At 39.7% G+C, this 21,872-nt stretch overlaps 1 protein-coding gene across 3 annotated transcripts in view; it reads left to right on the top strand.

Annotated features, from left to right (window-relative positions):
* The window catches only part of Lrmda (leucine rich melanocyte differentiation associated), a 621,294-nt gene that overhangs the window by 489,150 nt on the left and 110,272 nt on the right, over positions 1-21,872 (top strand). The gene's annotated exons all lie outside the window — the stretch shown is intronic.

Here is a 21,872-nt window from a genome sequence, read left to right as displayed (position 1 = left end):
GCTCGTGTTGTTGCAGGCACGAGCGAGTTTTACATTGGCCCACGCTGCTCTCCTCAACTCTGCTTTACCCAGGGAATTTGCCTCCCTTCTTTTTTGCCAACTTGTCTGGAGACCAATAGGGTGCAATTGGAACCTTTTCTGGTTGGAGACACGTCACCTCCCATGCTTGTTTCTGGTTTCCCTTTTGGGTGTGTGAGCAGAATCTTATTTTATTAAACCATTTGTTAAGGGGCAGATGGGAAATCTGTCTTTCCCATTAGTCACCAGAAAGTGACCCCAGCAGCTGTGGAGGGAATTGATCAAGCTGTTGCAACCAAGTAGACCAAAGTGGAAAAAGTGACTGTGCTCTGCTCAGTTGTCACAAGGTCCTGGGCAGCTCCCCAGGAGACCTTGAGCTAAGGAGACACTGTGGCTATTGCCCCCCCATCAATTAGGCTGAGCTCTTCCCTCTGAGCTTTTAGGGCCAGCAAGGGTTGAGAAGTTGGGTGTACATTCAGGAAAGGAGGCAGGGACCACAAGCATTGGGAGACATTAGTACCTTGCCCTTAACACTCCATATCCATGTTTAATTAATTTCCAAACTTTGTAGGGGAAAAGATGAAATAAGTAAGGCCAACTGACCACTCCATAATTTGTTTCTGAAGCTTGGCTGGACATGAAAGTCTACCTTCCAAAACCACACGGCATAATTTATTTTACAAGTCCCTCTCGGCACCAGGTCCGGGCTAACCTTGAGTTTAGAGGCTGTGCCTTTGCTTCCTGGTGCTGGTGGTCACAGTATGTCCTTTCTTGGCAGTGGCCCTGGGCCCAACAAAACAGACCTCTGAAAGGCGAACGTATTAATCATTCTGAAGGCATGCTCGCCTCAACGGTTCCCCTGCAGGATGCCCAAGAACCAGAGAGAGGCCACTCCTGCAGCTCACAAGTGGCAAAGGGAGATGTCTGAGGACTCAACAAAACAAGAAAGCAGGGGATGCCGAGAATGAAGGCTTTTAAATTGTGCATACTGGAGTTTTCACTAAACCGAGAGGTATTACCAAGAAATATATCGCCACTCCTGTAGCAGAAACTGTGATGAGTCCAACCTTTTTATTACAATCAGGTTTTTCTCTAAATATATTATGCCCTACAGGTCAAAATGATTTACTTCTCTATTTTGGGACATCTGAGTTCTATTCTACTGTTGCCAGTATGTTTTCAGCTGTGCCAGAACTGAGCAGGTCTGCGGTTCCTTTGTAACATCAAAACGGAGACATTTATCATTGAGATTTATCATGGGACAGTCTGCCAGATGGTTTGGGTATTTTAAAGGTGAACTCTTTGGGCCTTGATTAGCTCATGCAGACTTTGAGCTCAAGACAACTCTATCAGCTGCTCAGTGGAAAGACACTGGCTTCCCCCTCCTCCTGACCCCCTCCCTCTGTTCTAGTAATGCAGAAAATATTAATGTAATGGCAGATGTGGCATAGATTGTCATTTCAGGAAGAAAACCAAGCCATAACCAATTCCACTGATTGCATTCTAATTATAATGTGACCTCCTGTTGCTTTGCATAGAGGCAGTATTCATTTCAGTCCACCACTGTAAAACTTGCCGAGTCAACGACCCTCAAAGGGCCAATTGTAAGATTTAAGCTTGGATTTTTTAGTTCATACCAAAGACCTTTATTCTGCCAAGCCTCTGCTGATTGGGCCAGAAAGAATGCATTTGATTATATAGACTAAACTTATTGGGAACAGAACCTTTGTGCTTTGAAATGCTTTTCATTCAAATTACATTCAGACATTCAATCAACATTGATTGTGATATGGATTGGCAATAGGGAATGCCTTGGGTTTTTGGTCTGGCTGGGAAGTTTGCTCTGCTCTGGGCTAGAGAACTGCAGCAAGGGAGCCAGCCGAGTTTCCCTAACCTGAAACTTGAGTTTCTTACAAGGGGAAGGTTTCTCTGGAGAGGCTGGGGGCTCCTTGTTCCCGCCTGATTCAATATCCCATGATGATTTCTTCAACTTGAAAATATGGGATCTTTGAGACTTCCAAATATTTAATTAGTCTCTGAGAACTTTGGGATATGTGTGCATGTTTTTGTTTATGTTAAATGAAGCAAATCCTTGATTTTGCTCATGAAAATCTAGGAGAATCCACCTTAGATCCATATTTGAAGGTTTATATTTAGAAGGAAGTAAGCATGGGTAAGGATTCAGGAGTCAGAGACTCTCATCCTAGCTGCTGTCTGGATGGTTAGGAATAAGGTTCAGTTTTCTTATCTGTAGCCTGAAATAGTATGTGGTTCCAAGGTTCAATTCATAATTTAGGTAATTTGAAAATATTAAGAAGAAATATACAGTGAAAGTGTTGTTATTCATTAGTACTTATAAGTTAGTGTATGTGTGTTTGTTGAAGAACCTTCTGTAGCTAGACCTCTTTGTCTCTGGAAAAAATCCCGCTGAGACCAGTGTTCCAAGCAGTTGGCTCTTGGCAGACCTCACAGACATAGTAAAAGGTTTTGTTTCAACTTGAAGGTGCTCTTCAGGCCCTTCTGAATGACTTTAGCTTGGAAGTCAGGCTAGAATTCCAAGAGGGGGGACTTGCCAGGACTTCCTCATTCCAAGAGTTAACATAGTTCCCCTCTCTTTATCCAGTCTTAGGGCATCAGCTGTCAACTGTGTACAGACAATTCCCAAAGATGGATTTCCAGCTTCAGTAGCTTTCTTGAAATTGAGCATTGCCAAGTATAGGGTCACTTTGAGTAGGATTCTAGGATCTCAGTTCAGTGTTTTGCCATTTACCCCCCTCAACTGCAAAAGCTTAGAATTCCTTTATTTTCTATTTCTCTCTTACCATCCACATAGAGCTAGATGCCAAGTCTGTGAATTCTATCACTGAGAATACTCTCATAAACACTCATTTTTCCTAAAATAACTGCTTTCTCTTTAGGTTTAATAGGTTTCCTCCTGGCCAGTGTAAGAACCTCTTTAATGATTTCTCCATCTTTGGACTCTCCACTGATCTAATGCATCCTACCCTAGTATGACAGGGAACTTTTAGGGCTGGCCTCATGATACCTATTTAGTGGTGTCCACTCCCTTGTGAAATCCACTCCCCTTGAGTGGGCGAAACCTGTAAGTTGCTTATAACCAGTAGATTGTGGAAAAGGTGATGGGGTGGGATACAGCTGCCAGGATTAGGTTGCATAACATTGTGACTTCTGCCTTGCTAATGGACTCTCTTCCTGCTGACCTTGGTGAAGTGAGATGCTGTGTTTGGAGAGGCACACATGGCAAGGGTGGTTGCTAGCCAGCAGTGAATGGGGAACTGAATCCTGTTACCAACCATATAAAGTTGGAAGCTGTGTCTGTTGAGCCTTAGATGAGACTTCAACCCTGCCCTGTACTGTGAGCACAGCCTTGTGAGTACCTGAAGCCAGAGACCCCACTAAGTTGTACCCAGATTCCTGACCCACACAAACTGAGAAAGTAAATACGTATTGTTTTAAGCTGTTAAATTTGTGGTGTTTTGTCACATAGAAGTAGATAACTGTGTATTAGTGCAGCCAGATTACTTCTGAACAATGTCAATCTTTTGCTCAAGTTTGAGACCAAATACAGAGGTCTTGAACTACCTGTCCTTTCTGTTTTCTAACTTCCTCCCTGAACACTCTTACCTCTGCACGGTTCATAATTCTGGCTTTCTGACTTTTACCCTCTGTGACATTGTTACCATTTCCTGGAATCACTTTACGACCAAATCCCATATCTTTTTTAAAGGCCCACTTAAATGCCACCTCTTTCATAAAACCTTTTGTGGTCCCTGAAGCTATATAGATCTCTGAGCTGCCATCACATTGTACCTTAGGTCACTTTTCATTTTTCACCTCAAATGGGAGTTGTTTGAGGGCATTATCTGAGCTCTACTTCCAGACAGAAGATTTCATGAAGAAGTCTGCTCCTTATTCATTTTCTCCTACCCTCAGATCCCCTAATAGGATGACTTATGGATGGTGTGCTCTCAAGGAAGTTTTTCCTTCATGAGAAGCAAGCCAGTTTGCTCACAAGAGGGGCAATGTATAATTGGAGTGTGGGATTACTGGCCTAATTATTTGCTTGTTCATTCATTCATTCTTATTCTCCCTATCACAGGCATTGACTTAGGGACTGGGACAGGACTGGATTCATGGATACCAAATTTAAAAGGGGTCCCTGCACTTGGAGTTTATCGTGCTGCAGTTATCATCATGAGATTCTTAATAACTTCATCTTCAGATCTGTACTTTCTAATCCCAATAGGCTAGTGATGTATGTTAGGCGCTTAAAGAATCTTCCCCTGCCTTCGGGCCTCTATGCCACCTCTGGAGGGGCTCTAAACCAGCTTTCATCTTACCTTCTGACTCCACGGAGGGGCCTGGGCATTACCCCAAGGAGTCGAGGTTGGACACACATGTCCCACATGCCAAGTCATGGTGTAGAGACCTTGGGCATTTGTGAGGGTCTGTACTTGCCTCATCAGAACATAATATAAAACAACAAATAAATGCTACTAGAGAGAAACCACAGGAAGAAAGAAAAGTCTTTTTTTTCTTTTTGCATAAGGAACCCCATGTTTTTCTTTGTACTGGACGTTGCTGTTCATGTAGCTGGCCCTGACTAGGAATATAGTGGACAACGAGATAGGCAGGCCTCCAGCTTTGGTCTGGAGAAACCACAAACATTAAACAAATGAGATGATTTCAGAAAAGTAATGAGTGCTTTGAGGAGAATAAAATGATGTGACTATGGTACAAGGAACATATTATTTTAAAGATGACCAGGGAACCCTCTCTGGGAATATGGCATTAAGAGTAGACATCTGAAGGAGTTTAGGGAAGAGTATGGGGGCAATTTCCAGGCAGAAGAATGTACTAGATCAAAGTCCTTGGGGCTGGACAGGCTTGAAATGGCCAAGAGCTAGACATGAAAGCCAGTGCAGGAGGAGCCCAGCAACTATTGGGGAGAGGAGACAGGTGATTTTGTCAGGTAAGGATGCAGCTGGACTCTATCACCAAGCTGGCCATGGGGAGGAGCCAGCATGCCTTGCAGCCTGTCCAGGTCTGGAATCCTGGATTTTTCTCTCCTAAGAATTATTAAGAAGGAAGCGACTTTGCAGTTTCTATCGTCTTCCGTTATCAACATAACTATTTTGCATTCTTTAGAACAGAGATATTTTGCACAAAGATATGTAACTTAGGGTGTAAAGTCTGGTACCCAGGGAGAGATTTGCAAATGAGACTCTCTTCTTTCTATTCCCACAAAACTTCAAGGACTCTGGAATTTGCTCCAAAGGTCACAAACTGGCATTCTATGGACCAAATCTAGGCCCTAGATTTTTTTTTTATTTGCTTTGTATGTTGCTATAACCAAACCGGAGTGCTCCTCCAAGGGCCCTGAGGTCCTCAGGGAGCTCTGTGCTCACCTGACTTGCGATCTCCTGTTCGAGCCTATTCCCTTCATGCCTGGGCCAATATTTTAAATTGTTTCTCTTTGTAGAATAATGCCCTCTGCAGACCTAGAAATGTAAGCAGGAAGCTGGACCATGGGGCCAAATGCCCAAGAGAAGAATCATGAACCCTGAGGTGGTTCTTCCCAATCCATTATGCCTGCACCTCTCTTTACTGATCTTAGAAGTCGGAGGTGAGAAAAGTCAGGTGAGAGGACCCAGGAGGCTAGAGTCCTAATTCCACTGTCTGCTGTGCCCATTCTGCGGGTGCCTCAGAAACGCTAGTTCAGGAACCCCCCAGGACCAGTGGCGTTTTGCTTGATCCTGCCTACTGGCTGTTGCTTTAAAGATTTGGGGCTTTAGCCGAGAAGGAAATTAAGTAATTTTGTTATTTTTCCTTGATAATGCTAAAATTATTAATCTTCAAAGATAAGTACTGTTCAGCGCATAATGAGTTAGAATTGTTGATAATTATAATTTTGAAGAGTTTCAGCTTGCTGTCAGCCAAGTAATTAAAGGGGCGGGACCAGGGTTCTATTTTGTTCATGATGGTTATGCTTCTGCTGAGAATTCTCTGTGCAGCAAGATGGGCTTGTTCTTTTGGCAAACAAAAGGGTTAATGGAATCAAGTGACCCACTGGGTGCTGAGACATTCAGTTCCCTTTTCCTCATTTCCCCTGGCCTGCAGTCTCTTCCTATGATAGATGTTCCCATTGTTCTTGAAAGGCCAGAGCCCCTAACAAGACCCCTTTCCTCTGATTAAACAGATCCTGGATGTCTGGGTCCTGTCTGAATCCCCCGAAGAACCCCTTTTTCCTTTCTCTTGTCTGCAACTGGCCCCTTCACCCAATTGCCCACGAGCCACGATTTTTTACAAACTTCTTGCATAAACTAGCGCTGGGCTAAAAAAAATGGAACCCAAAGAAAAGAGGAAGAGAAAATGGAAAACTAATGATTCAAGAAATCACATAGCACGAGATAATTCTATTTTGAAATCACAGCAGTGGCACCCAGAGGCGGACGCTCCCCAAATTACTAGTGAAAACCCTTTGATGTATCCAGTTGTAAGAAAGCCCAAGGCAGTTTTTTATTATTATTATGAGTGTTTCACATTCCCCGGAAGAAGCATTTAGCAGCTATTTTTAAATGTCCGTGTGTGAGCAAGCTAAAAAAAAATAAAAATAAAGATTGCTAAAAATCTCCCAATCCTACTAAGTGTGCTTATTTGATGGCTGGCATTTACTTTAGAATAAAAGCAAGTTCTTAGTGTGGCATTTGAGGCCCTCTGAGACCAGTCTGACCTCGTGCGTCACATTATCTCCCCTTGCTCACTGGCTGCTGGAACCGTACTGGCCTCCTGGTTGCATAGGAGTGGGTTGGTGTGTGCCTGGCTTAGCTTCTCTCCCTCCTGTATTCACCACTTGGAATTTCCTTCCCTGGGCATCTGAATGGCTCTCTGGTCCCTCCGTGACTTCTTTCAAGTATTTCTCCCAAGTGTCCTTTCTTTGGGGGTGGGGGGCCTTCCCTTGCCACACCATGTGAAACCACAATTCCCCACTTTTGATAGTGTGAAAGGGGGCTTCACAGATGTGATTAAGAAGTTCAAGATGAGAAGAGTTTCTTGGATTATTTGGATGGTCCCAGTGTAATCACAAAAGTTTTTATGAGAGGGAGACAACATGGTCACAGAAGGAGGAGATGTGATAACAAAAGTGAAGGTCAGAGTAATGCAGTTTGGGGATGGAGTGGAGGTGCCACAAGCCAAGAAGTGCAGGCAGTTTCTGGGAGCTGGGAAATCAAAGGAAAAATGATTCTCCTTGGGACCTCCAGAAGGATCCAGCCCTGCAGACATCTTGACTACTCTCTTTCTTTCTTTTTTTATTTTATTTTATTCTTTTGGTACTAGGGTTTGAACTTGGGGGCACTTAACCACTGAGCAACATTCCCAACCCATTTTATTTTTTTCTTTAGAGACAGGGTCTCATTAAGTTGCTTAGGCCCTCGCTAAGTTGCTGAGGCTGGTTTTGAACTTTCCGTCCTCCTGCCTCAGGCCCTGATCCACTGGTATTACAGCCATGTGCCACCACACCTGGTGACACCTTGACTTTCTTTAACTCAAGGAGAGCCATTTGCTTTAGCAGCCAGAGAAAACTGCTAACTGGCAAGCACCCAGGCAATGGGATTGTCATAGTCTCTGACAGTCTGTGATATCTATGAAGCTTCTGTTTACATTTAGGGTTTCTTTCTGACTTGAACACAGAGAAGACCTTTCTGGTCCCCTTTAAGTCTCTGAGGCTAGGCATGTGGCTCAGTGGCATCAAAGCTTCCTTGAGCACTGAGGGGAGGGAAGGTGCCCAGGTGTTTCCAGGTAGTTCAGATGAAGGTGAGGGAGTTGAGGAGAAGCAAATGTAGCCTTCCCAGGAACAGTGAGATGCTGTTCCTACATCTGTTTAAAAAATCCAGACTTGTCATCACTCGAGTCCCAGTGGACAGTTCTCTTCAGTTAAGTATGTGATGGGCTGGTGGGTTTTGAAAGCAGCGTCTTTTCATGGTCCTTCAGAAAACTGAAAGCTCACGGTTAATGGGAAGGGTTTGTAATTGGACCTAGCAAAAATCAGATCTAAATGGGGCAAAACAAACCATGGGGAAAGTCCCACTAGAGCCTCTTCCTGTTCATTTATTTGTAGAATCCTCCTATTTTAATTTTTGGGATTAAAATATTTAAAAGCTAATGTATTTGTGTAGTTTTCCCAGCCCCTGTGTGCTCTCCCTTTCTTTCCTGTCTCTTGCTTTATCTTTCCTCTTGCCCTCTCAGTTAGTCTCTCCCTCTCCTTCTCTCTCTGCATTTGTGTGTGTGTGCGCATATGGGTGGCACACATGTGATGCTTTTCCCTGACCCTCTACCTCTGGAAATTGCCTATATTTGTGAGGATAACCCTCGCACTTTTCTTTTTCCAGGTTTATTTTTAAAAGATGATAATTTCATCAAGCAATCATAAAATCCAAACACTCCACCCTCTTAAATAGTCTTTTACTGAACTTACACATCAAAGGAAACCTACAAATTAAGGGATGAGAGAAACAATGGAGAGAGCTCTGAGAGCTGTTATTTGTTGTTATTGTTTTTTTGTTTTGTTTTGTTTTTGCATCTGCATATGTTCTTTACTTAAAAACTGGAGAAATGTTGAGGGGATTTGGGAAGTCCGGACACCATTTCTGGAGAGGTTGGTTGTGCACAAGTGTACACATAGTATCCTGGGGTATTAACTTGATATGCAGAAAAAAGACATGTTGGCATTTACGCTGGCTGCAGTGTCATGTTTTATTGCATGTTCTGTGGCAGTAAGGGAGGAAAGGTTTAAGTGTTCCTTCATTAGAGCCCACCATGATCCATATCAAGGACAATAGGTAAAATCTTGTATGAAATCTTGTATTTTCTTGTACTCTAAGTACCTGGCAGGGAGGTTTGGGATGGCTTGATTAAAAACCAACTCATGCTGGACGTGGTGGTGCATGCCCATAATCCTAGCAGCTCGGGAGGCCAATGCAGGAGGATCGAAAGTTCAAAGCCAGCCTCAGCAACTTAGTGAGGCTGTAACACCCAGGGAGATCAATTCTCAGAATTAAAAGAAAAAAAAAAAGTGCTTGGGATGTGGTTCAGTGGGTAAGCACCCTTGAGTTCAATCCCTGACAACAAACAAACAAAAACAAAACAAAAACCCAACTCATTTGGGTTTTTATTAACAAAATAGGAATGACACATATAGCCAGTTAGAAATTTTTGTTGAGCATCTTAAATTCTAACAAAAAATGTTGTGGCACCTTATGGTCTTGTGGTTCAATAGATGGTTTCCACTGAAGAGGTTAAAAGGTGATCCGATTATTTTATGCATGTGTGATTATGTCAAATTGAACCCCACTATTCTGATGAGATAGAACACATTATGAAAGCACTGAAAGAGTGATCAAAGTGGTTCTTCTCACCTTGCATGCCTCTCTGGCTGCTATGCAGGTGGAGTTGACTATGACATCTGCCAAAGGGCTATTCAGGTGGGATTATAGCAGGAGCCCTTTCATCCATTGTGACCTTGGGTGTGTCCCCCTAAATGGGGCCAGGCTTGGTGAAGGTGAGGCCTCCCTGGAGCAGATTTGTGAAGCAAAAAGTGCAACCATTGTTATTATAGAGCAGTCTGTGGGGCCTGCTCTATAGTTTCTGTTGATTGTCTTTGATTTTACCTATCTTTGAAGGAGAAAACTTTAAAGTTTGAAAACAGAAAGGCTGAACTAATTTTTCAGGCTCTTGATCCAGTCCAGCTACAATTCATTTAGTCATCTTTTTTCCTTCACCATCTACTTATTCATCCATTCTTTGGTCTTTTCATCCATCCCAAAATGTGTGCTGAATGCCCATAAACAAGGTTCATTCATGCCTTCATAGCTCATGTGCAAGTGGGAAGAATGTGGATGAGGTACTGCTGTAGAGATGTAGCAGGTGGAGGTGCAGAGGAGAGGATGTGTGTGACTCAGCCTGGGCCCACAGAGGAGAGAGGAGGAGGGCAGGAAAAGATCCTGGAGCGCTGGTGTTTTGTAAGGGAAGAAATGCTCTGTGCCATGTGTTCAAACCGTTGGAAGACTAGGTCCTATCCTGTTCCACTATGCTGTTAAAAAATGGAACAAGCTTAAAATCAGTGTTTCTTTATTGATTGTCTCATTCAATGAGAATTTCAGAGTTTAGGATGCCCAAAGGACTTGGACACATACTCTCTGCTTGTGGGGGAACTTAAAAGAATAAAGAATGAGTGAATGTGTTGAAAGATATAAGGTCTAGTTTTCATCCAATGCAAGAATAATTCCTAAATCCTCTTCAAGATTGAGATTTGTTTGATTAAATAACTAACCTTGATTTCATTATTTCATTCAACTCAATAACAAACTTGTAAAATAGATTGTATAGTCATTCTCATTGTGTAGATGAATAAAAAGAGATTCAAAAGAGATTAAGAGATATGTGCAAGTTCCCATGGCTAGATGTCCAAGTAGGAGTCAAAACTGTGTGTCTGTAAATCCAGGGTTGATTCTATTGCATCTCTCCATCTTTCTTATAGGTAGCCGAGTTTAATAAATGACTTCATACAGTCCAGGGCAATCTTCCTGCTAAACTCCCCTGAGACACAGACCTATATTAGAACATTTGTTTTGAATTAAAATATGATCTTTAAGGCATTCCTATTAAGGGAAATATGTTAAACACAGAATTTTAGATGATCAGAGCTGGAACTGATATAATTAGGTTATAATTCTAGATATAATTAGTCAATCATCCTCTGCCATATTACAGATGAGAGGGGACAGAGTTTCAAAATCATGGGAAGAATGCAAGTTTCCCTACTCCTACCTCCATCAGCTAACATTTACTGTTTTTTATTTGAACTGGCACCTATAAAGATCATGATCCCAAGAGAGGAAGGTGCAGAATGATTGGGATAGAGAAGTCTGTGCTAGAGAAGGGCTTAGAGCATAGCATGAAATTGCTCATTCTGTGGTCAATCAGGTGTTGAGATGGTGCACCAACACAGAACCATGATGATGTCATGGTCAACACAGATGCACTGTGACACACTGATTACTAGATGGGTTTGGTGGAGACTTTGTAGAACTACAAAAAGGGCCTTTAGATGATATAAGCCCAGCTATTTAAAACATTAGCTTTTGGGCAATCCCAATCTCTATTCAGAATTTTTACCATTATGGAGGATATTGAGAGGCAGAATTCTCATTGATTGTGCTCTGAATGTCTTCAAGGAAATGTTCTATGGACAAAGTCTTAGAAATGTAAATTATCCTTGTCATTATTTTACCAAAAGTCAGACTTTGTTCTTCAAACACCAGGGGAGAACCTGTTCATACTGAGATAATTTTGACTAAGAGCGGGAATGTTTGAGGACCAGTCTGCCCAGTGTCTTGCCTGCTGTCTATAAGTACTTCTGAACTTGTCTTTCTTGTTTGCACTTTTGTTTTTCTGCTGGTTTCCTCTTTCTTCTCCAAGGCTGCAGGACCTGTGCTACGATCTTTAGGTCTTCATCCCTCTCCATCTCTGGGCATCCCCTTCCTTTTATACTCCCTGTAGGAAGATCTCCCTTCTCTCCTGCTTTCTTTCAATGGTTTCCATGTCCCCTGAGTGTATAGCAGTCACTTTGGGAGTGAATGAGTAGATGAATGAGTGAGGGAAGCAAAACAGAGAAGGAATACTTGCCGCTGGTTACTGCTGTCTGGAGATTCCCAAAGGAATTGAAGTCCATGATCTAGGTTCACTCAGTTTGTTACTTTGTGTCACTTGTCCATGTGGTTTTGGGGTTAACGCTCTCTCTGCTCCTCTCTGCTTCCCCCCCCCCCACACACACACATGTTTAATGTTTTCTCTTATGTATGGAAGTAGAGGAAAATAAAAGGGGGTAATTTCACTTAGCATGATATTTTGGGTAATTTCACTTAGCATGATATTCTCCATTTCTATCCATTTACCAGCAAATATTTTTAATGGTTGAGTAGAACTCCATTATTTTGTGTGTGTGAGTGAGTGTGTGTGTGTGTGTGTGTGTGTGTGTGTGTGTGTTATGCTACGCTACTATAAACATTGATTTGGCTATGTCACTGTAGTATGCTGATTTTTAGATCTTTTGGGAAAATACCTAGGAGTGGGATAACTGGATCATATGGTAGTTCCATCCCTAGTTTTTTGAGAAATCTTCAAACTGCTTTTCAGAGTTCACCAAGAAATTTTAAATAGGAGATCTAAAATATCAGATTGTCTTACTGAAAGATCACTCTGGCCCTAGTCCACAGGTAGAGGCAGGAAGACCAGAAATAGGGGTGGAGTAAGAAATGCAATCCATGAAAGAGATATTGGTCATTGACCTGACTTGCCCTTTTTACAGTAAGAATAATCCTGAGATGAAATGTTCATGCATAGACATATTGCTGTATTTAGTAGTATTTCATTAGAAAAGATCAAAATAAAAATGCCAGCTCATGTTGGTATTACAGCATGTCGGGGTCACTTGAAGACTAATTTTGTTCTTTTGCCCTCCTGCCTTGTCATTTCAGTAGCACATGGTGGATGGGAGAAAGGTCTCATGTTGAGAATGGTTGTCTACCTGGTTCAGACCACACTTCATCCAGATGCATACATCCCACAAAGTCACATCTTTCTGGAATCTCAACTGCCACATTCAGACTAGTACCAGGTCTATGCAAATGATTTTTTAAAAATAATTAGGATGATTACATATGTTATAGTTATGTTTTGTGGACTACTTGGGTTGAATACTCTTGCCTAAGGTCAACTGCATCATTTCTCTAAAGGGGAATTCCTTTTTCTTGGAATAAATCCCTTACTATTTAAATATACTTTAGGTTAAAGGAACATAAGATTCCATTTCCCTGGCTAAGATTCTATTTGTGGCATTATGGTACCCATCCTGGGATCTCAAAGCACTTTCATTATCATGTTGCTGGTGGCCATTTTTGAGGAGTAAACTGTGGAAGTGGAGAGAAGCAAACTGCAAGGGTGCCAGAGGCAGGGGATGGAGGAACACCCCTGGCAGGACAGAGGTCTCTGGAACTCATTCCCAGGCTGGGAAGCTTTGCCTGGCTCTCCTGTGTTCTGTTGGGGCGGCCCACTTTGGAGGCATGACAAATGTAATGGGGCAGAGCTCTGCCCAGAGCAACAGCAGGGACAGTGATGGAAAGCAGATGGAGGCTCTGGCCTTCACTTGGTGAGAAATCCACGGAGGGAATGGAGAATGTTTGCAGAATCTTGAGGACCGCTGGGACACCTTCTGATGAATTTTCAAGTTGTAGGCCTCTTTCTGCCAATGGTTGTGTTTGGTTTTGATGAGACCAAATTACCCTTTGAGTTGTCTTGAAATTTTGAACATTTCCCAAATTTTGTTTGATTCACCCAGCTGGAGGACTGGAATCAAAAAAATATATAGCATGAAAGTATTAAAAAAAAAAGTCTTGCCTTATTTTGGAATAATGAGTCAGAAAAGATGCTTATTCAGAGAACCTTGATTGTGCTTTGCTCCCCAGATTGTATAATTTTTTTGCTGGCCTGGAACAATTGGGGTGCCATTTTATTTTATCTTCTGCTTTTAGGAGGGAGAGTCCAGGCAACTATGGTTATGTGGAAGACTGGGAAGAAAAGGAGGGTGGGCTCTCTAAGCCCTTGGTTCTTTGGCAGAGGGACTAAAGGATTCCTACCAGACATGTGGAATCCACCAGCTCTCTTTGCCCAGATTTGGGTCCTTCCCTCCTGGGAGCCTGTGGGTAGGCAAGTGCAAGTGTCTCCATGTGGCTTGGCCTTTGTAGTAACCTTGCTTCTTTGCTGGAGGGATCCAGTGTGCATGTTTTCTGAAGATGATCTGGGGACCTTCTGGTTTTGCCAAGCTGACTATTTCTGCTCCTTTCTGGTGGTCATAAAGAGTCCAGTGTCTGAGCACTCTTTTTCATGTCTTCTTCAAGACGGGCCACAGGAGATTTCTCTTTAGACGACCTTTAGATCTATTTGGAGAAAGAAGATAAAGCTGGATGCTATAATTATTTGTTGTTGTTTTGAGAAGTAGCTTGATATATGGATGGAAGAGCTCTAGATTGGGAATAAGAAGTCTCGCATTCTAGTTCCTGGGTTTGTCCATATGATCTAGAATATGTTCCATCCCATAATTTCTGGGCTCCAATTTCTTCTTAAAATGAGGAGTGGGGTTTGGACTGGGTGCTATCTAATCCCTGTTTCCATATTAACATTCTCTAATCTTTGGCTGGAATATGTATGTGTATATATACATTATGCTGAGAAAGAAAGATTGAGGATAATATCCCATGAACGTTATTGTCACCATATGTGTGTGCATTCCTGACGCAGCTACGGGCCCCACCCCTGCCATATGCTCCCCACACTTTGTCAGCCTGGCACATCACAGCTCAGCACAGCACATGTTCCTGCGTGCACGAGATGCGCTGACACAGCCTTCATGAAGGCTGACTCCATATCCTGTTCTCCTGGCAGCTCCTTGAGGAATCCTAAAGCCAGCTGCAAGCCCCACATTTGCCTGGCTTTGTAGAAGGGGGAGTGTTAGGAGTGGGCTTCTCATCAGCTTGAGAGGCAGGCTCTGAGGGGGTCTTGGGCAGCCTCTATTTTCTATGTCATGTAGTAGTATCAAGCCCCTACTTGTGTATCATTTGCAAACACTCACAGCAGGCTAGCCTCTTTGAACCAGGTCAGAGAAATACTGAGGCTTAGGCAGAGGCCTGCCATCTTTGACGATCCAAATGGCTTGACCTGACGACATAGCATTAAATTAATATTGCAGAACTAGGCTGCATGTTTCAGAAAGGGAAGATTGGTGATTCTCTGAAGGTGTGAAAATGACCTTTGCTCTGTAGTGAAATGGAATACCTCATGGAATCATGCTTTCCCTCTCCCTGGTGGGGGGTCACATGTTATATATTGTTCAAAGATTTTAAAGGATTAATGTACTCTATTCAAGCTTCAGTTCTACCACTTATAATGTGGCCTTGGGCAAATCATTTAACTTCTTTAAGCTTTTTTCACCTAACCTTTAGAAAAAGATACTGCCTTTCATGCTGCACCCCCTCCCTTCAGGACAGTTATGAGATGCAAAGAAAATCATGTTTGTGAAAGTAATTTGTAAACAATAAATTTTAAATTAATCTGAGAGTCCAGAACCCCTTGGAAGGTATGTTTAACACTGTGGAGCCCTTTACTAAAAAAAAAAAAAAAAGGGAAAAAATATTACCTCCATTTATAGACAATTTTGACAGACGATTTCAAGCAGTTCACTTAGCAGGTCCATGTGCCAGAATTTCACACTCCCTGAGATAGAGATCAAATAATCATAACTTCTGCCTTCCTGGCAGAAGCTACATATGTGTTTCTCCTGTTCTCCATCTCTCCAGGGCTCAAACATGGACTCCACTCACCTGTAAGAAAAGATGGAGGAATTGTGCGTGGGCATGTATATGTATGCATATATGTGGTATAGCTATGTTTGTAGTATCTGATTTTTACATTTCTATATCGTAGCAGAAAGAATATGGTAAGTAAAAACTACCTGTGATGGAGGAGGCATCTCATGGGCCATAAGTGTCTCACTGGCTAATGAGCTAGACAACCCCACTGCATGTATTCTTCCTGCCTGACTCCCTCATGCAGGTTAATTTTGGTAACATATCATATTTTTCTCTGGCTCAGGAGGATTAGTTGGGAAATTACAGAATCCATCAACAATTTGAGCTCCCTAGATACAATTTGGTAGTTCTGTCGACTTCAATTCCAGCCTGGGTCACACCTGTTTGATATGTATTTTAAACTAATTCCTCTCTAGATCATTCTTTCCGATCAGTACAAGGCAAAAGGGTGAAATTGCTCTTTCATGTTTGTTTTGTTAGCGTGTATTTCAGGTACTTTTTATCCTTCTGGTGAAAAGGGAAGAGCTCTTAGCACTGTGCTGTCTGCTTTGCATTCACTAGATAAATTGTCCATTTATTCTTAAATAAACCTTTAAAATGAACTATGACATACAGAAAATGTACAAATGTTGGTATATAACTTTATGAATTTACACAAGTTACTAACATCAAGAAACAAAACATAATAGTACTAGTTCTCCCCAACCTCAAATTCTCTCATATCCCATCCTGGACATCACTCCTTTTCTCTTCCCCAAATGTAGCCAATAATTACACTTTGGATGCCATCAGTCACTTTTCCTTGCTTGTAAATTTTAGATAAATGCAAGCATATAGTACACATTATTTAAGTTATTTCGTTGTTTAACATTATGTAGTATTTTTAATATTAGTCTAACATATTCATCTTTTTTCTGTATGTTTAGTATTGTTGAAGTGCTATCTTAATAACCCAAATGTCAAGAGAGTATATTCTCCTATATTATCCTGAACAAGTATTATATTTAGCATTCATATTTACAACTACAGTGTATATGGCATTTATTTTAATATATGGTATATAGGGTTAAGAACTATTTTTTGTCATCAGCATATCTGAAAAGACCTTCCATTCCTTCATCTTAAATCACTTGTCTGTATATATGTGAGTTTGTCTTGGATTCTATTCTGTTTCATTTGGTTTCTTTTCTCTTCTGGGTCAGTACCACAATTTCTAAGTGACTATGGCTACATAAGGCCTAATATCTACTCATGTGCCCAGTATATTGACTGTCCTTGACTTTCGCATATCCATACAAATTATGTAACTTTTTAAATTATTTTACCTATTAGAAACAGCAAAGAATACTGAAAAAAATATGAATTTTGACTGAAATCACTTTGAATTTATAGGCCGATTTGTGGAGAATTTGCATGTTTGCAATATGTTGTCATCCTGTACATGGCCATTGGATATCCTTTCACTTATTTAGGGTATCAGTTTAACTCAGTAATATTTTGTAGTTTCTCTTGTATGTGGATGGGCATGTGCACATGCTAGTATTTGTAGAGGTCTTGGGCATATTTCATAGATTAATTCCTATGTACAACTTTTAAAATAGTATTGTAATTTATTTTTGGTGTTCATATATAGAGACAAAAATAATTTTCACGTACTATTCTTGAGGCTAAGTTAAAATAAGCTGTATTTCACTTACTCAGAGTTTGCAGTTTTTAAATTCTGTATATAAAATCTCATCTCTGTAAGTAATCGTTTCTTTCTAATGATTATACCTTTTATTTCTTTTCTTACCTTATAGCATTGGCTGTTACTTCCAGTAAAATATGGAGTAGAACAGTCTTAAAAGATATCCTTGTCTCATTTCTAAACTCAGCTTTTGATTTCACTACTGACTTTTAATGATTGCTATGATATTTCTATTGCTATGGCTGTATCAGTTAGGAGTGTTCTCTCTTATTTAGGTTGAAATTTCTAATAAGAATAAGTATTGCATTTTATCTAATAGCAAATATTTTGTGCATATTTTAGGCAATCGTTTGCTTTTCCTCCTTTATTCTATTAGTGTGAAAAATTACACTGATTGTTTAATAGATTTTATTTGGGGAGAGGTTTACACTTACAGCAAAGTTGAGCAGAAAGCAGAGTTCCCAGATACCTCCTGTCCCTGTGTAAGTACAGCCTTTAACACTATCTACATTCCATACCAGAGTGGTATATTTGTTACCCACTGATGAATCTACATTGACATATGATTATTACCCAATGTTCATAGTTTTCATTAGGATGTATTCTTGATGCTGTACATTTTATAGAATTTAGCACATGTATAATGACAAGAATCCACCATTACGATAGCAAAAGTATAGATTAATTGTCTTGGAAATCCTCTTTGCTCTGCTTAATAATCCTCTCTCCCCCCTAATCACTGGCAATAACAAATTTCTAGTGATTTTTGTCTTTTCCAGAATGTCATATGATTGGAATGATACAGTATGTAGCCTTTTCATGTTGGCTTCTTTCACTTGGTAATATGTTTTTACGTTTCCCCTGTGTCTTTTCATGACTTGATAGCTATTTCTTTTTAGTGCTGAATAATATTCACTGTCTGAATTTATCAAACTATATGTATCCATTTACCTATTGCAGACATTTTGATTGCTGCCAAGTTTTGGGACATATTAATACAATTGCTATAAACATATGTGTGTAGGGTTTTATTTTTTCCTTTTGTATTTAAATTTTCCATTTATTTGGATAAATACCAAGGAGGACAGTTGCTGAATCATATGGCAATAGAATCTTTTATTTCCTAAAAGATTGCCAGACTGTCTTCCAAAGTGGCTGTACCATTTTGCATTCTCCTAACAGAGAATGAGAATTTCTGTTGTGCCACATTTTCAGTAGCATTTGGTATTGTCTCTCTTTGGGTTTTTGGCCATTTTAACAGGTAGGGGTGTCTCATTGTTGTTTTAATTTACAATTCTCTAGGGACATACAATGTTGAACATCTTTTCATATGCTTTTTTTGGCATCCATATATCTTCTTTGGTGAGGTATCTGTTCAGTTATCATGTTCCCTTTAAAAATTTAGGTTGTCTTTTTTTGTTGTTTAGTTCTGAGTGTTCTTTCTACATTTATCGTAACAGTTCTTTATCTGACTTTATAGTTTCCGAATATTTTCTCACAGTCTTAAACATTAAAGCAACTAGCGTTTCTGGAATTTACCCAGTTCAATTGTGTCATGTTATTAAATATACACACATTCATAAACAGAGGATTGGTTTGCCAATATTTGATTGAGGATTTTGAATCCCTGTTTATCAGAATGAGTGTTCTGGAATGTTTCTTTCTGGTAATACTCTTATCAAATGTCAGTGTCAAATTTTACTAGTCACATAAAAAAATAACTGGAAAATTTTTCTTTTTCTATTCTTTGGATGACTTCATTTAAGATTACTGTTATTTCCTAAGTATTTGGAAATTTTCTTGGCTAAAACTATCTAGGGCCTGGAATCATCTTTGTGGGAAGGTTTTTAATTACAGATCCAATTTTTTTAAAAAAAATATTTTTATTCTTATTTCTTTTTTGTTATGCTTCTCAGGGATTTTAAATATTAGATTTAAGTCAAGTTTGTTTGTGCAGAATTTTTAAATTATAACCTCTTGTCTATTTTTTTAGGCATTGTATTGATGCCCAGTTTCATTTCTGCTACTATAATTTATTATATTCTCTAATTTTCTCTTGAGCAGTCTCAGTATCCCCCTCCCCAGAATTTATCATCTTGTAAGTCCTCTTGGAATTTTTTTAATGTCTTTTTGATTATTTAACATATATTTCACTAATTACTTTTTTTCTATTTTTACTAACACCTTCATTTCTTTTTTCTTTTTCTTTTTTTGTTTTATTTGTTGCTATTTAATTTCTTATTGGGTCACTTATTTTCAGCTAATTTTCTTTTCTAACACATGCATACTTCTAAGTTTTTTACACTGTAATCATTCAATTCAATATCTTTTCTACTTTTCATTGTGACATTTCTGATGATTGAATTATTTAAAAGTATTTGTGTATCTTTTTTGTGTGTTTTTAGTTGTAGATGGATGCAATACTTTTATTTTATTTTTATGTGGTGCTGAGGATTGAACCCAGTGCCTCATACGTACTAGTGCTCTACTGCTGAGCTATAACCCCAGCCCAGTTGTATAACTTTTATAAATAGTTATCTTTTGTAAATAATTTTAGATAATTCCATGGTCAAAAACAGACTATGCAAGATTCTTCATTTGTATTTGTGAGTGTGTATATATATGATCAGATTTGATAATCCTATATATATTTCAAATGTTTTATATAACTTCCAATATTTATTATCTGGTTCTTTCACTTACCAAGAAGTATGTTGGAACTTCCCATTATGTTTGTAAAGTTGTAGCAGCTATTTTTGAGGCCACTTTATTTGATAAATATAAATTTAGAAATTTTACATATTGCAGAACAACTGATTCTGTTGTTGTTGTTATTATTATTATTTTGTACTGAGGATTGAACTGAGGGCCACTCAACCACCGATTATTTTATTATTATGAAACTGACCCTCTCTATTAGTAGCAATGTCCCTTGCCTTAAAGTCTAATTTCCTTGGTGTTGCTGAGCATAAACCTCTCATGGTTTATATTTGCATTAAATGCTTCTTCTATTCATTTCCTCACAAATTCTCTGTAAACCCATATTTTAATGTATATTTCTTATAAGCAGTGCATCACATTTTTAATTCATTATAAAATTCTTATTTTTAATGGTGGTATACGGACTGTGACACAGTAGATATAGTGACTTCTTAACTAATGTTTAACATATAAAGTTCTTGGGACTCAGACTCTTTTCCTGATTGTCTCTTCAAGTATATCTAATCTCCTAAATATATCAATTGAATCTATAGTTTATGCTGTTGTATATTTCAGCCTTGAATTTTCAGTTGATTGTTTTATAGTTTTCAATTCTTTGCTAAAATTGTCCATTTTCCCTCTAACATATTTAAAATGTAGTGATTAATATGTTGAAGTCCATGGTTAATAATGCCACTGTCTTTTTCTTTTTAGCTCTGTATCTCTGATTGATTGATTTGGTTTTGTTTGTGGTTTTTTTTTTTTTTTTGCTGGGTGGGGGCGGGGGAGTGTTGGCATTGCTCTTGTCTCTTGTTATGCCACATGATATTTTACATCTCACCCTGAGCATAAAAATTATACAGAAAGCGGAAAGATCTGAAAAGTGCTATTTTCTTTCAGAAAGGATTTGTTTCATTTCTGGGAAGCAGGGAGGGTAGGGAAGAGTCACTACGATGCAGCTAGGGACTGAGCCCATCAAAAACTGGACTACAAATTTTATGAGGTCAAATCTGTCTCCATGTGCCCCTTCGGTTTGGGATCTCATCTGAAAGTCTGGGGTGTCTGCCTGGACCCCTTCTCCCTAGTGTATCTTACCTCTAGTTCTGTCTTCCAAGACTTGTAAGATTGGGCAAAATTGGGGTCAGTGTCTTGGCCTTCTAATCACAGCTCAAACACTGAAAGAAAGTTGCTCATGGGAAAGACAGTGCAGAGTATTGGGCTCAGTGTCTGTGCCTCCATTCTCTCTCCAGGATCTCAGCCTCTCATGTCCTGCCTGCCTGAGTAGCTCTGAGGGCTTCAAATAATGTTTTCTATCCGTCTGCTAAGCACTTCTAGTGCTTCTCAGTGGGAGCATTGGCAACTAGTCTGTGTCACTCTCAGTCATCAGATTATATTATTCACACTTTATAGATCCTGAATTTGAGTCTCAATGATCAAACTAAATAAATGAAATTACAAAGAAAGAAACTCAGCTGCCCCAGTCTCTCTTCTCAATATGTCTTATAATCATAAGACATTAAAAAAAAAAAAAAAGGAAAACCTCTTACTGCTCAGGCCCCTATTTCATGTCTTGCTCTAGGGTAATTGTCAAAGAAATCTTGATAAGAAAGTATTAATTCTTAAGGTGAAGCTTTTCCTAAGGGATAATCGAATTTTATTAATAGAGCTATTTTGAAGGCTAGCAGCCTTTGACAGAAATATCTATTTTGGAGGAATAGAAGTGGCAGATGTGCTTGGTTCTCAGTAATTCAGTAGAGATGCCTACCCCAAATCCCCACTACAGCCAACTGTGTGTTTGAATCTCCCATTTCTACCTCAAGCTTTGACTCTTTCCAATGTATTTTTATCAAGTTGCTTCCTCAAGAGAACATGAGATTTAGCATTCCCAAACCTATACAGTAAGTTGAAGAATTTAAGTATACTAACTTTATCCTGTCCACAAGCCAGGCCTATCCAAAGCCTTTTGAGAAAGTCATATCCATTTTATCTGACACTGGTCAAGAGGCCAAAGAGGTGAATTTCCT

This window comes from Marmota marmota, unplaced genomic scaffold (assembly GCF_001458135.2).
Source record: "Marmota marmota marmota unplaced genomic scaffold, marMar, whole genome shotgun sequence".
NCBI lineage: Eukaryota > Metazoa > Chordata > Mammalia > Rodentia > Sciuridae > Marmota > Marmota marmota.
Note: the sequence above shows the minus strand (reverse complement) of the source record. Positions and strands in the feature narration are given on the sequence as shown.